This window comes from Mirounga leonina, unplaced genomic scaffold, assembly GCF_011800145.1.
Source record: "Mirounga leonina isolate KUSES-001 unplaced genomic scaffold, KU_Mleo_1.0 Mir_94, whole genome shotgun sequence".
Classification (NCBI taxonomy): Eukaryota; Metazoa; Chordata; class Mammalia; order Carnivora; family Phocidae; genus Mirounga; species Mirounga leonina.
In genome coordinates, this window is record NW_023270855.1 from 23,496,829 (window position 1) to 23,509,335 (window position 12,507).

General features: G+C 41.5%; 1 pseudogene; it reads left to right on the forward strand.

The window, feature by feature from the left end:
• Positions 1–532: 532 nt before the first annotated feature.
• LOC118005484 lies at positions 533–1,550 on the forward strand (annotated as a pseudogene).
• The last annotated feature ends 10,957 nt before the right edge of the window (positions 1,551–12,507 follow it).

A 12,507-nucleotide genomic window follows, 5' to 3' on the forward strand; every position in this document is an offset into this window, starting at 1 on the left:
CTAGAGCAGGACCTCGCTATGGAGCGGGCCCTGGATGGATATTTGTGCTAGGAGTGAATGTTATGTGGGTCCCTCAGTGTTGGACTCCCAATCTACCTAGAATGATGCCTTACAAACCTCTGGTGTTCAGTAAAGTTCCTTGAATAAGGTCATGAACATATGAAAATGGATTCTTGTCACTGAAAACAATAATGGTGGTGAAGTAGTAGCTGAGAGGTAAGGCATTTAACCCCTGGACAGCCATGGAGTCATTACTTTGCAATAAACTACTGCTGACCAATGTTCTGGTGCTGTTTTCAGTATTTAAAAGAAAAATGATGGGGTGCCTGGGTGGCTCAGTTGGTTAAGTGTCTGCCTTTGGTTTAGGTTGTGATCCCAGGGTCTTGGGATTGTGCCCCACAGTGGGCTCCCTGATCAGTGGAGAGTCTGCTTCTCCCTCTCCCTCTTCCACTCCCCCTGCTTGTGCTCTCTCTCTCTCTGTCAAATATATAAATAAAATCTTTAAAAAAATACAAGAAAAATGTTAGTAACAATGGGCATGAATGAAGCTTTTGATTTTTGGCCCAACTCTACACGATATAAAAGCATACTCTTAAGTGTTTCCCAAGTGATGTTCCGGGATCACTTACATCTGAATATCTTCAGGGGGTATTAGTTTAAAAAATTTGGATTGTTTGACCCCACCTCAGACTCATTAAATCAGAATCACTAGAGGGAAGCCTAAGGAGTTTCTATTTCCAACAAGCTGTATATGTGATTCTGATGTTCACTAAGGTATAAAATCATTGTTCTGAATCCAGCTATTGGCTAGAATGGTAGGAAGGGGAAGGTTGATATTGACCCAATCATTTTAGGGCAAGAATGCATCTGTCTCTTTTCTGGTTACTGCGGCGCAAAGAACCATTAGCAGCAAAGTCTCCCATGACACCCTGTACAATGTGCTGTGGGAAGTCCTGCACGGGAACCAGTGCAAGCCCTGGAAGTTTTTGGAAATGGTGGAGCTGCAGATCAGCCTGAAGAACTATGACCCTCAGAAGGACAAACGCTTCTAGGGCACCGTCAGGCTTAAATCCACTCCCCACCCCAAGTTCTCTGTGTGTGTTTTGGGGGATCAGCAGCACTGTGATGAGGCCGAGGCAGTGGATATTCCCGACATGGACATTGAGGTGCTGAAGAAACTCAACAAGAATAAGAAATTAGTCAAGAAGCTGGTCAAGAACTATGATGCCTTTTTGGCTTCAGAATCTCTGATCAAGCAGATCCCACGAATCCTGGGCCCAGGCCTGAATAAGGCTGGCAAGTTCCCTTCCTTGCTGACCCACAATGAGAACATGGTGGCCAAAGTGGATGAAGTGAAGTCCACCATCAAATTCCAGATGAAGAAGGTGCTGTGTCTGGCAGTGGCTGTTGGCCATGTGAAGACAGATGACGAGCTTGTGTACAACATCCACTTAGCGGTCAAATTCCTGGTGTCCTTGCTCAAGAACAATTGGCAGAATGTCTGGGCTTTATACGTCAAGAGCACCATGGGTGAGCCCCAGCGCCTGTAGTAAGGCACAGTTCAATAAATCTAGTGCTACCCAAAAAAAAAAAAAAAAAAAAAAAAAAAAAGCATCTGTCATGGCCACACTCTATGGCCCTGTTTCCCAGCCTTCCATGTCAAAGGATTCACACTTGGGGATCTTGCTAAAAGTGGATTGACTCCTGTCTGGAGTGGGGCCTCAGATTTTGCTTTTCAAACCCACTGCTGGGTGATGCTGTTGGTCCCTGTTCTTGGATCATTTGGCATAACGCCAGGATTACGTTGGCAAGTTTTTTCTCTAAAGGGTCAGAGAGCAAAAGTATGATGCTTTGCGGTCAACAGCCTGTAACAACTGCTCGAATCTGCTGTTGGAGCATGAAAGCAGCCATAGATTATATACAAATGTCTGTCTTGATACAACTTTGTTTACAAAAACAGATGGCCAGTTGGTTTTAGCCTGAGGCCATAATTTTCCAGTTCTGGGTTAGAGAGTCATACCAATTATTATCACTATTCTTTAGAAATATTCAGCACCTTCCATATGACAGGTGATTTGCTAGGTGCTTTCCTTCATCCTTTGTATCCTGGTATAATACACAAAACTAAAGATCTGGAAAGTTAATGAAGGAACTTCCTCAAGGATGCAAGGCAACCAGTTGGCATTGTCCAGACTTGAACCCTGACCTCTGGATTCCAAACTTAGTGTTTTTTCTACTATACAAAGTGGGTTCCACACTGGCAACGAATCTTGCTTTGGAAATAACTTTTCTTTTTGAAGGGCAACTAGAATGTAAACTCCATGAGGGCAGGAATTCGTTTGTTCTGTGGTTTCTCTATCCTCACTACCTAGGAGAGTACCTGGAGCATAGTAGGTGCTCAATAAACATTTGTTGAATGAATGGTTAGTTTATGATTTGCCACTTCTAATGTTAGTGTTTTGTAGAAAGTGATTTTAAAGGTAAATAATTCAGCCAATGATACGGTATAAGTCCTAGAAGCCAGATGTTGGTACATATAGGCTCCTTGGTGCTCAAGATTCTTGGTACTCGGGCTGCTTCATATGCAGCAGTTCATTTACATTTGATAGGTACCATTTGCAGGGACCCACATTGTTCCCTGTGGCTTAAATAGTTAGGACCCCCTTTGAATTTTGATCCTTCAGTTCCTTCTCAGTATTATGTTTTGACAAACCACTGTGGTGGATGGAGGAATCAGGATTATTTCTGGGGCAAGAGATTCGAGACAAAAGCACCATTTTCTTATGATGGGGAGTTCCTACAAAACACAGTCAGCAGTGCGTTCTTATGCCAACAGTCAGAAGAGATAAGGGGCCCGAGAGGGTAATACACCCTTTTCTTCTTTCTTCTCTGTAGTTGCTCATTTTAGAATACTTAATAAGATTTTATTTTTTATTTATTTTTTTAAAGATTTTATTTATTTATTTGAGAGAGAGAATGAGATAGAGAGAACATGAGAGGGGGGAGGGTCAGAGGGAGAAGCAGACTCCCTGCTGAGCAGGGAACCCCATGTGGGACTCGATCCCGGGACTCCAGGATCATGACCTGAGTCGAAGGCAGTCACTTAACCAACTGAGCCACCCAGGCGCCCACTTAATAAGATTTTAAAAATGAAATTTGCAGACCTTGCTGGAATGGTTTTGTTTTGTTTTGTTTTGTTTTGGGGGTAACAAGATTGCATATTATTAGAAAACACTCTATAATTTGCAAGGGGTTCTTCTGACACAAAGGGAAGGGCAATTTTGTAGGTGTGTTTGAAGAATCACAAATTTTAAAGAGGGGTACATGAAGAAGACAAAATGACTGCCCATTTCAGGGCATTTCAGGAATTTACTGAAGTAAAGATGCTGTTGAATGGCTGAGAGTCTGACTTTTGATCCTGAAGAAGGAAGAGGGAAGGCACAGCTGTGGAAGCGACAGGAAGACTAACTTGAGAAGACATACAGATTCCTTTATCATTGCTGAGCATTCCCACCCCCAGTGACCTAATTATGGTACCTGCAAACCAACTTGGTACCCATGCAAGACTGCCACATGACGTTGGGGCTTTGTAGTGAAACTTCCCACAAAAATGTTCTCTCTGTGCTATAACTTGAGCTAACTTCACGAATTTACCTTAGATGGAGAAATTCGCAATTTTGGAATTTTGGGGTTTGTTTATTCAAGGTATCTATTATTATCAAGCCTTCTAGAGGCCACAGGCAAGGAAGAAAGACATTTGTATCATGTGCCTCCATCTCCTTCATTTATTTGTTTTTTGTTTTTTTTCATTTTTTTTTTCATTTGTTTGTTTAACCAATATTTGGGTGTTGTTGACTGTGTATCAGACAGTGTTCTCATTCTGGGGAAACAAAGTCTTTGTCCTCCAGGAACTTTTAATGCTAGCGAGTGGAGACAGACAATGAACAAACAGAAAACGTAAATATCAGATGGTGATGAGTTCTAAGAAGAAAAATGACAGAGTCGAGGGGTTGGGGGAGCAGGGTGGGTGTGAGCAAGGGTGCTGTTTCAAATGGGGTCATCGGGAAAGGTTTTACTGGGAGGTGCCATTTAGACAAAGACCCACGGATGACTGGGAGCAAGTGTTCTAGGGGGAGGGTACAGCAAATGCAAAGGCTCTGAGGGAGGAGGGGAAGAAATAGGTAGTAAGGTTGGAGAGTTAAGTGGAGTGCATATGGCAGGCAGTGGGGGATGTGGACCGTATTGGGCCTCGTAGGCCATTGTGAAGATATTGGCTTCTACCCTGAGTGAGGTGCGAGACATTGGTGGGTTTTGAGAAGGAGGAGACATTTTCTGACTTGAACTTGAAAAGAATTACTCTGGCGGTGTGTTGATATGTGGGAGGGCCAGAGCAGAAGCATGGAGGCCCCTAAGGAGGCTGTTGAAATAATTCCTGGCAAGAAATAGGGGTGCCTTGGATGAGGGTGGTACCGGGAGATATGGTATTTGAATTGAGTAGATGCTGAAAATGTGAAATGGAGCCAACACAACTTGGCTGACAGATGGACTGTGGATTGGAAGAGAAAGAGAGGGATCAAGGATGATGCAAATATTTTTTGGCTTGATCAGCCAGAAAGAAGGAGTTGCTGTTTCTGAGATGAGGAAGGATATGGGAAGAACAGGACCTTTTCTGTGTGGAGTGGAAGTAGTTATCAGGAGTTGGATTTGGGATATGTTGAGTTGAAATGCTTATTAGCTACTCACATGAAGATGTCAAGAAGGCACCAGGATATAAATTGGTGAAGCTCAGGTAGGAGGGTTTTGGTGATGATGGTGTAATAGCAGTGAGTATTATGTGCCTATTATTTGGGTTGTATGAGCACAGTAAAGAACATTCTTTCCCATGTATCTGAACTCAGAACCAAGTATCAGCACCATGCTCTAACCAACTGAGCTAACTGGCCAGCTACAAGAACCAAGTAATAAATTCAAACAAAAATTATACAGGTAAAGAACTAAAATTTCAATGTTACTCTTGATAATGGCAGGAGTAAAGAATGTGGCCTTGGGTTCATGGCAGAGTGGACTTGCCCATACTCTACTCTTAAATCAGATGGGCTTATTTACCAGGCCTGGTTGGGGTGGGTTCCTTACTGCACAGACACAAGCAGATCAGAATGTTAGTGTACGTTCAGGTAAGCAGATCCTACCACAGGTGGGCCTTCCTTCTCTCTAAACTTGCCAATCAGCCAGTTGTGTAAGTCTTCCTTCCTCTTCTAGAGAGGGGTTCTTGAAGTCTGGGAGGAGAAGCCAGGGTGGTCATTAGCTCTAATGAATTATGAGGAGTGGGGAATACATGTCTCTGCAACCCATCTGAGTGTTAGAACCTTTATAATAATTGTTTCATGTAATCTTCATATTTTTATCATTGTTTTATAGATGAGGCACCTCAGACTTGAGGATGCCATTTACCTAAGATCTTGCAGCTTGGAATAGGAATACCTCAGTGTGCGTTTGACACTAGTCTTGTATTCCTCTGCTATGTTTTGTAAAGAGATGAAAGCAGTTATCATTTTATTTTATTTTTTTTAGACTGTAGACAGCAAAGTAGTTGTAGTTGTTGATGAAATTTTAAGAGTAGATCTCAGTTAAGGGAAACTTTTATTCAAAGTTGACAAAGGAATTAAGAAAAATAGCTCTTCCAAACAAATTAAATATTTACACACTGATTAAAAAGTTTGTGGACTGTTCATTCTTAACAGACTCATGTTAAGGAAAACTTCTTATTTTCACGTCTATTTACAAGTACCTGAATGCTTTAGTTACTCAGAATAATCTTTACATTGATGTTTCTACTGAGGCTTCTTAGACAGACATGCTACTATAACCTTGGGTGGTATGTTTCATACAGAGTTAGGTTTCAGTCATGGAAAGTTCTAGACTCTTTCTGGTATATATGCTGAATTTGCTCTTATTCTCAAGTCTTTGGAGCACTAGGTAACTTCCTTTAAATGGAACTCTTCTGAAATAATACATGACCTGTTATTTTATCTTACATCTGGTTGTTCTCGTAACATTACTGGGTAAAAAAGGTCCGAGTAGAAAAGGATTGAATCTTCAGAAGGAAGGTGTGTTTTCATTATTCTTGAGCCTCCTCAGACTGTTGATAATACTATACAGATCTTCCTTGACTTAAAATGGGGTTACGTCCTGATAAACCCATAATAAAGTGAAAATATCATAAGCCAAAAACGTACTTAATACACCTAGCCTTCTGAATATCATAGCTTAGCCTTAAGCTGCTTAGCCTGCCTTAAACGTGCTCAGAACACTTAGAATAGCCTACAGTTGAGCCAAATCGTGTAACACCAAGCCTATTTTAGAATAAAATGTCAAATATCTCATGTAACTTACTGAGTACTGTTCTGAAAGTGAAAAACAGAATGACTGTATGGGTACAGAATGGTTGAAAGTGTATTGGTTGTTGACTCTTACGAATGCATGGCTGACTGGGAGCTGGGGCTGCCACTTCCCAGCATCACGAGAGAGCATCCTACCATATATTGCTAGCCTGGGAAAAGATCCATATTCAATAATTCAATACGGTTTCTCACGAGTGTGTATTGCTTTTGCACCATCTCTAAGTCACAAAACTGTAAGTAGAACCATCATGAGTGGGGGCCCATCTGCACTATGTCTCCTCTTCCCCTTTCTTTCCAGGTAATGCTTCACTACCCTATAGTACCCTCAAATGCAGATGAACACTTTTGCAGACACATTTACATCATGTTATTTATTTTGCATAACACCCCTCAGAACTAACATTCATATTATCCATTTTTTTATGGATGAGAAAGCTTGGCATAATCAAGTAACTGTGGTTACACAGATAGTGACAGAGCTGGCTCCTCAAAGTAGGCTTTCTGATTCCAGGTTCAGTGTTCTGTTCCTCTCTCCCCTCTTCTCTGCAGCCCAAATAAAACGCTTCCCTGAACTATGCCATGATTTCTAGCCTCTGTGTTCTATTCCTGCCCAGCAGTGCTCTCTCACCTCTTCATTCTGCAGGGCTCCTGCCTGTTCTGAAGGTCCTTCTAGTTTGATTTCTTAAGAGCCTCTTCACAATGTTGACCACCAGCCTGGGTCACTGGCCGTGTCCCTCCCTGTCTAATGGTCAGGTTTACACTGATTGATTACTGCCTCCTCCTGCTTGCATCCCTTAGGTTGTAAACTGTTTGAGAGCGGGGATGGGCCCTTCACCACGTTCCCAGTAGAATCCAAAAGAAAGCCTTGACCAGAAGGGCAGAACTGGTCATTGAATGCACCTGACATATCCTGGAGAAGGGCTCACAGAGAGTGAAAGGCCTTCCCTTCAAGGCTGGGTTTTCATTCTTATGAGTTATGGGGAGAGATAAAGAAGCTGCTAAGTGAGCCTTTCCTTTTTGCTTCCCCCTACTCTGAAGTATGTCCATTAAGGTAAGGTTAATACTGGATAAATAAAAATAAAATTCTGGACTGACTGGGGACATGGCAGTGAAGGCACTAGGCTCCCAAAAGCCTCAAAAGAAAGCATTAAACTCTGCATTCAAGGCTAAGTGAGGGCAGGTCTAGAGAATGTAGGACAGCAAGTCTGGAGGATAAAGGATAGGGGGATATTGAACGCGCAAAGAGCTCACACATAATAGGCATCCCAAAGTAGCTCTTGTTAGAGGCTGGTGGCTAAGAGAACCGAGTCCTGTTTCTGTCGCTTGCTGGCTTTGTGACCTTGAACTCTGAATTTAAAACCTCAAAATTCTCAATTCTGAAGGTACTTTTTTTTCTTCTAAGTTTTTATTTGAATTCAAGATAGTGAACATATAGTGTAGTATTGGTTTCAGGAGTAGGATTTAGTGATTCCTCACTTACATAAAACACCTAGTGGTCATCCCAGCAAGTGCCTTCCTTAATCCCCATCACCCATTGAGCCCAACCCCCATCCAAATCCCCCCCCAGCAACCCTCCATTTGTTCCCTATAGTTAAGAGTCTCTCATGGTTTGCCTCTCTGTTTTTTATGCTGAAGATCATTTCAGACTCATTTGATTATTTTACCAGGTAAAGCATAGCTGGAAATAGGGTTAGTGTGGTAGACAGAATAAGGTTTCCCAAAGAGCTCCACATCCGAATCCCTGGAAGCTGTGAGGGTTACTTTACGTGGCAAAAGGGGACATGGCAGGTGTGGTTAAATTAAGGATTTAGAGGTAGGGAGATTGTCCTGGATGAGTCGGGTGGGCCCCACGTCATCACAATGGTCTTTATGAGTGAAAGGGGGATGCAGGAGTGTCAGAAGCAGAAGGAGATGTGATGTCAGAAGTAGAGTGATGTGGAGCTTGATGGGCCATGAACCAAGCAACATGGGCATCTGGTAGAAACTTGAAAAGGCAAGGAAATGGCTTCTCTCTGGAGCCTCCAGAAGGATTGTGGCTCTGTCAATGCTGATCGTAACCCAATTAGACCCATTTTGGACTTCGACATGCAGAGTAATAAAATAATGTTTGTATTGTTTTAAGTTGCCAAATTTAAAGTAGTTTGTTATGGCAGTAATAGGAAACAAATACAGTAGGTATTAAAAAATGATCTGGGTGGTAGCTACTGTTCCTATTTTTTGAATAACTTAGAGCAGCCACGGAGCCTCTCCCGGCTTCAGTTTCTTTCCCAGTCCTGAGAACTGTCCCCATACCACATCACCGGAGTTCTTTCTCTGAGCCATGGGCCCCTTTGGCAGGATATTACGTATGGATTATGTTTTTAATTCACAAAATAAAATCAGCACTACAACAAAGGAAACACATTTAAAAAAAAAATGTAACATTTACCATCTTAACCATTTTTTTTCCATTCTGATTTTATTATTTTTAAAATAAGCTCTAGGCCTGGTGTGGGGCTTGAACTCATGACCTTAAGATCAAGAGTTGCATATCCTACTGACTGAGCCAGCCAGGTGCCCCCAGGAAATGCACTATGTTTTTAATTCATAAAATAAAATCAGTACTACAACCAAGAAAACCCGTTATATTGAAATACAGTTATCCAATATTTTAAAAAGTGTGATGTAAGGTGGTATTTGAACTTCAGTAACACATTTAAAAAGCTCTTGGGGCAGGCCTCATAACTACTGTAACTTTGAAGTAGGAATGCACGTAAACAATATCCTAGCACATCTGGCACAATTGAAATGTGAGATGAGAAGATCCATGATTTCTTTTGGTGACAGAAATCGTCAGCACAGCTGATAGTATGGTGTTCCATTGACCGTATTCATCGTTGACGTTGCTGCTACATTCAGTGTGAGATTAGTGGAATAAAGATGTAACTTGTCCCCACTCAAGTTCACTTACCCTGTTCCCCACCCCCCACCTCCCACCAGTTCTGACTGTGCACCCCTCGGTGTGAATTCAGGTGTGAATCCCTGACCAGGGGCATTATGAAAAGACAACAGGAAGGGTGGTGAACTCCCAAGACCTTAACTCTTAAGAGTCAGTGAATATCTTCTGTAAATTCCTTGGGGCTGAAGGGGTGATAGGTTTGAGAGGACAAGGCAATGACTGCCCTGCTTCATTTGCAAAAGGCCAAAGCCAGTCTTATAAACCCAGTTGAGTTGATGGGGGCTTGAAACATCATTTGTAAAAACAAACTGAGCAGGAGAGAAGAGCTGGCAAGTAAACAATTTTATGGTACGGTTAGGGAGGTGAGTGTGAAATTAATTCCATATTAGCAAAGCATTCTAACACAACAACAGGAATGAAAAGCGGTGCAAGAATTTCAGTGCAGTTGCCTCCTAGAGGTAATTTTGGGTAAATAGCAGCAGTTAGCAACATTTTCTTGACCGAGAAGGAGTCAGAAGGTCCACTAAATTGTGCTGACCATTTTCCCTGAGCCATATACACAAATGAGCTTCAGTCGGAGTTCATAAGACAGTTGCTTATTTGATAGCTTATCAAACAGCTCATTGAGTGAGGATTTTAGGCTTAAATCTGGCACACTGCGGTGCACATAGTAGGCATGCAGATGTTTGTGATACTGGCTTGACTTAATATTTTACATCCTCCTCACCTTTGGGATTACTTTTTTTTTTTCAAGTCAGTATTTGTTTTCACTGGAAAATTTGGAAAGACAGCTATGGCAGCCACAAGAAACCAAGTAGCCTTCCAGAGCTTTCCACACCTGCTGTATAAATAGAGCAAGCATAATACATTTTTATTTTGTTAACATGAGGCTCAATAGGATTGTAAAAATTAATACCAGTAGAGGTTTTCCACAGGCAGTTTTCATCACAGATTTACTGGAGGAGCACTCTCAAATATCTCTGTAAGTGATGGATTTGACAGCTGTGTCTTTAAATAGAAGACAGAGAGCTGTTAGGTACTTACCATGGTTTAAACATGTCAATATTTTCTCATTTTTCTTCTGGATGAAAAGTGGTATATGGGCAAAACACCTGAATGAAATGTAGTTATCGGGAATGTGCCCTCATGGCCTTCATCCCTGTGGAAAGATTTAACATTCAGGGTGGCGGTGGGGTTTATCGTTGGGGCGATATGTGAAGAACTCACGTTAATTCATAACGCATAACTTCCAAGACTTGTTTTCTCCCGGGGGAAAAAAAAAAAAAAGGTTAACTTCACGGCTCATAAATCTACAGCCGTCCTATCTTACTGTTGCTTTGATGCTGTGTTTATTTCCTCCATATTATCTTTTTTTTTTTTTAAAGGTTTTATTTATTTATTTGACAGAGAGAGACACAGCGAGAGAGGGAACACAAGCAGGGGGAGTGGGAGAGGGAGAAGCAGGCTTCCTGCTGAGCAGGGAGCCTGATGTGGGACTCGATCCCAGGACCCCAGGATCATGACCTGAGCCGAAGGCAGACGCTTAACGACTGAGCCACCCAGGCGCCCCTCCTCCATATTATCTTGAACAGCTCTGAGTTTGTACCCAAATGAACAGCATGATATATATTTTGGCAGTAGTTCAAAAGTTATCGATTTTTGACCATGTTTTTCAGCGTCACTGGATGTATGGATGACATTATTATGGAATTAAAAATAATTTTAATTCGTAAGTATTGACTGTGAAAGCTACAGCATGATAGTGAGTAACATAATTTGTGAATCAGTTTCCGCAGTACTAAAAGAGTCAGTGGGTGTCCGCAGATCAGCTAAATTGGCACCTTCCTGTGGTGCAGTGTGAGCAGTTTGTAGTTTTCCACGGCTCACCAACTATGAAATGAAGTTCTTCATGTTTTGCTTAATTGCGGAGGGTTTGCATTGCTCCTAATTTTGTACGTGTAGTGAGATTTTAATACCGCATATCTCATGATTTTAAATTTGTCGATCTCAAAACTGCGAAACAAACCCAGCCAAATTATATTAGTAACAAAACATATTTCTGGACAAATAACTACAATCCCTATACTGTTAGAGTGCACTTTAAATTCATGTCCAATTTATTTTGTTGTACTAGAATTTAATTGCATTGGTAAACTGAATTCACAAACTGGCAATCCGAGAGACATTATTGGTTCTGATGTATACTGATCAACAGTTCTTTCAGGGTTTCGACTTGGGAGTTGAAAATGTTCAAATCCACTGCTATCATCATATTAGAATAGAATACCAATAAATGGCTTGTTGCCGACCATGAAACTTGTACTCTAGAGGTATGAGGGTATTGCTAGGAAGTGTTCACTATGCAAGCTGATTCATTTATTAAAGATTTTAATACTGTTTGAAAATCTGAAAATATTTGTTGTTTCTTCTCTCCCTGCCTCACTGACATCATGTTTGATCATATGGTTTGCTTCAGCCAATGAAATATGAGTGGAAGTGACACATGGACCTTCTGAGCAAAAGCTTCCTTAAATCAGGAATCCCCATGTTCTCTTTTCTTTCTGTCATGGTGAGCAGCAGTTTCAAGATGAAGGCACTCCCTTGATTTGTGTCCTAGAATGAAGATGACAAGGAGCCAGAAGCAGTGTTGATTTGTATTGGGCATTTGACATAAGTGAGAAGTAAATCTTTGTTGTAAGCCCCTGAGATTGTGGGGCTGCTTGTTATTGTAATGTAATAGACCCTATTTGGACTACTGTGTCATACTTAATGGCTCCCTCTAGGTTTTTAGAGGAAGAAATGATCACTTAGGACTTCTGAATAAGGAATTTGTGTTGAGCCATAAGGGAAAGATAAAGGGTTTAGAATTAGAGGTGGGAATGGGCTTTGCCATGGGGAAACCAGAAGCCAAAGGTATGAAGATGAGATTTGGGATGGCTTGTGACCTATTTAGGGAAAAGTAGAGATTAGGGTGGCTCATTCAGTGGGCTTGGGTAGGCAGAAAATTTATTTTAGGAGTATTGGTTGGGTCTAGATTGTGAGTACATTAAGGTAACTTGGGACTTTGGAAAGCTTTTGAGTAAGACAAAGATAATAGTAATGATCATTTTAGAATGATTATCATGGTAGCTGGATAGATACACGGGTCATGGAACAGGGAACAAGAGG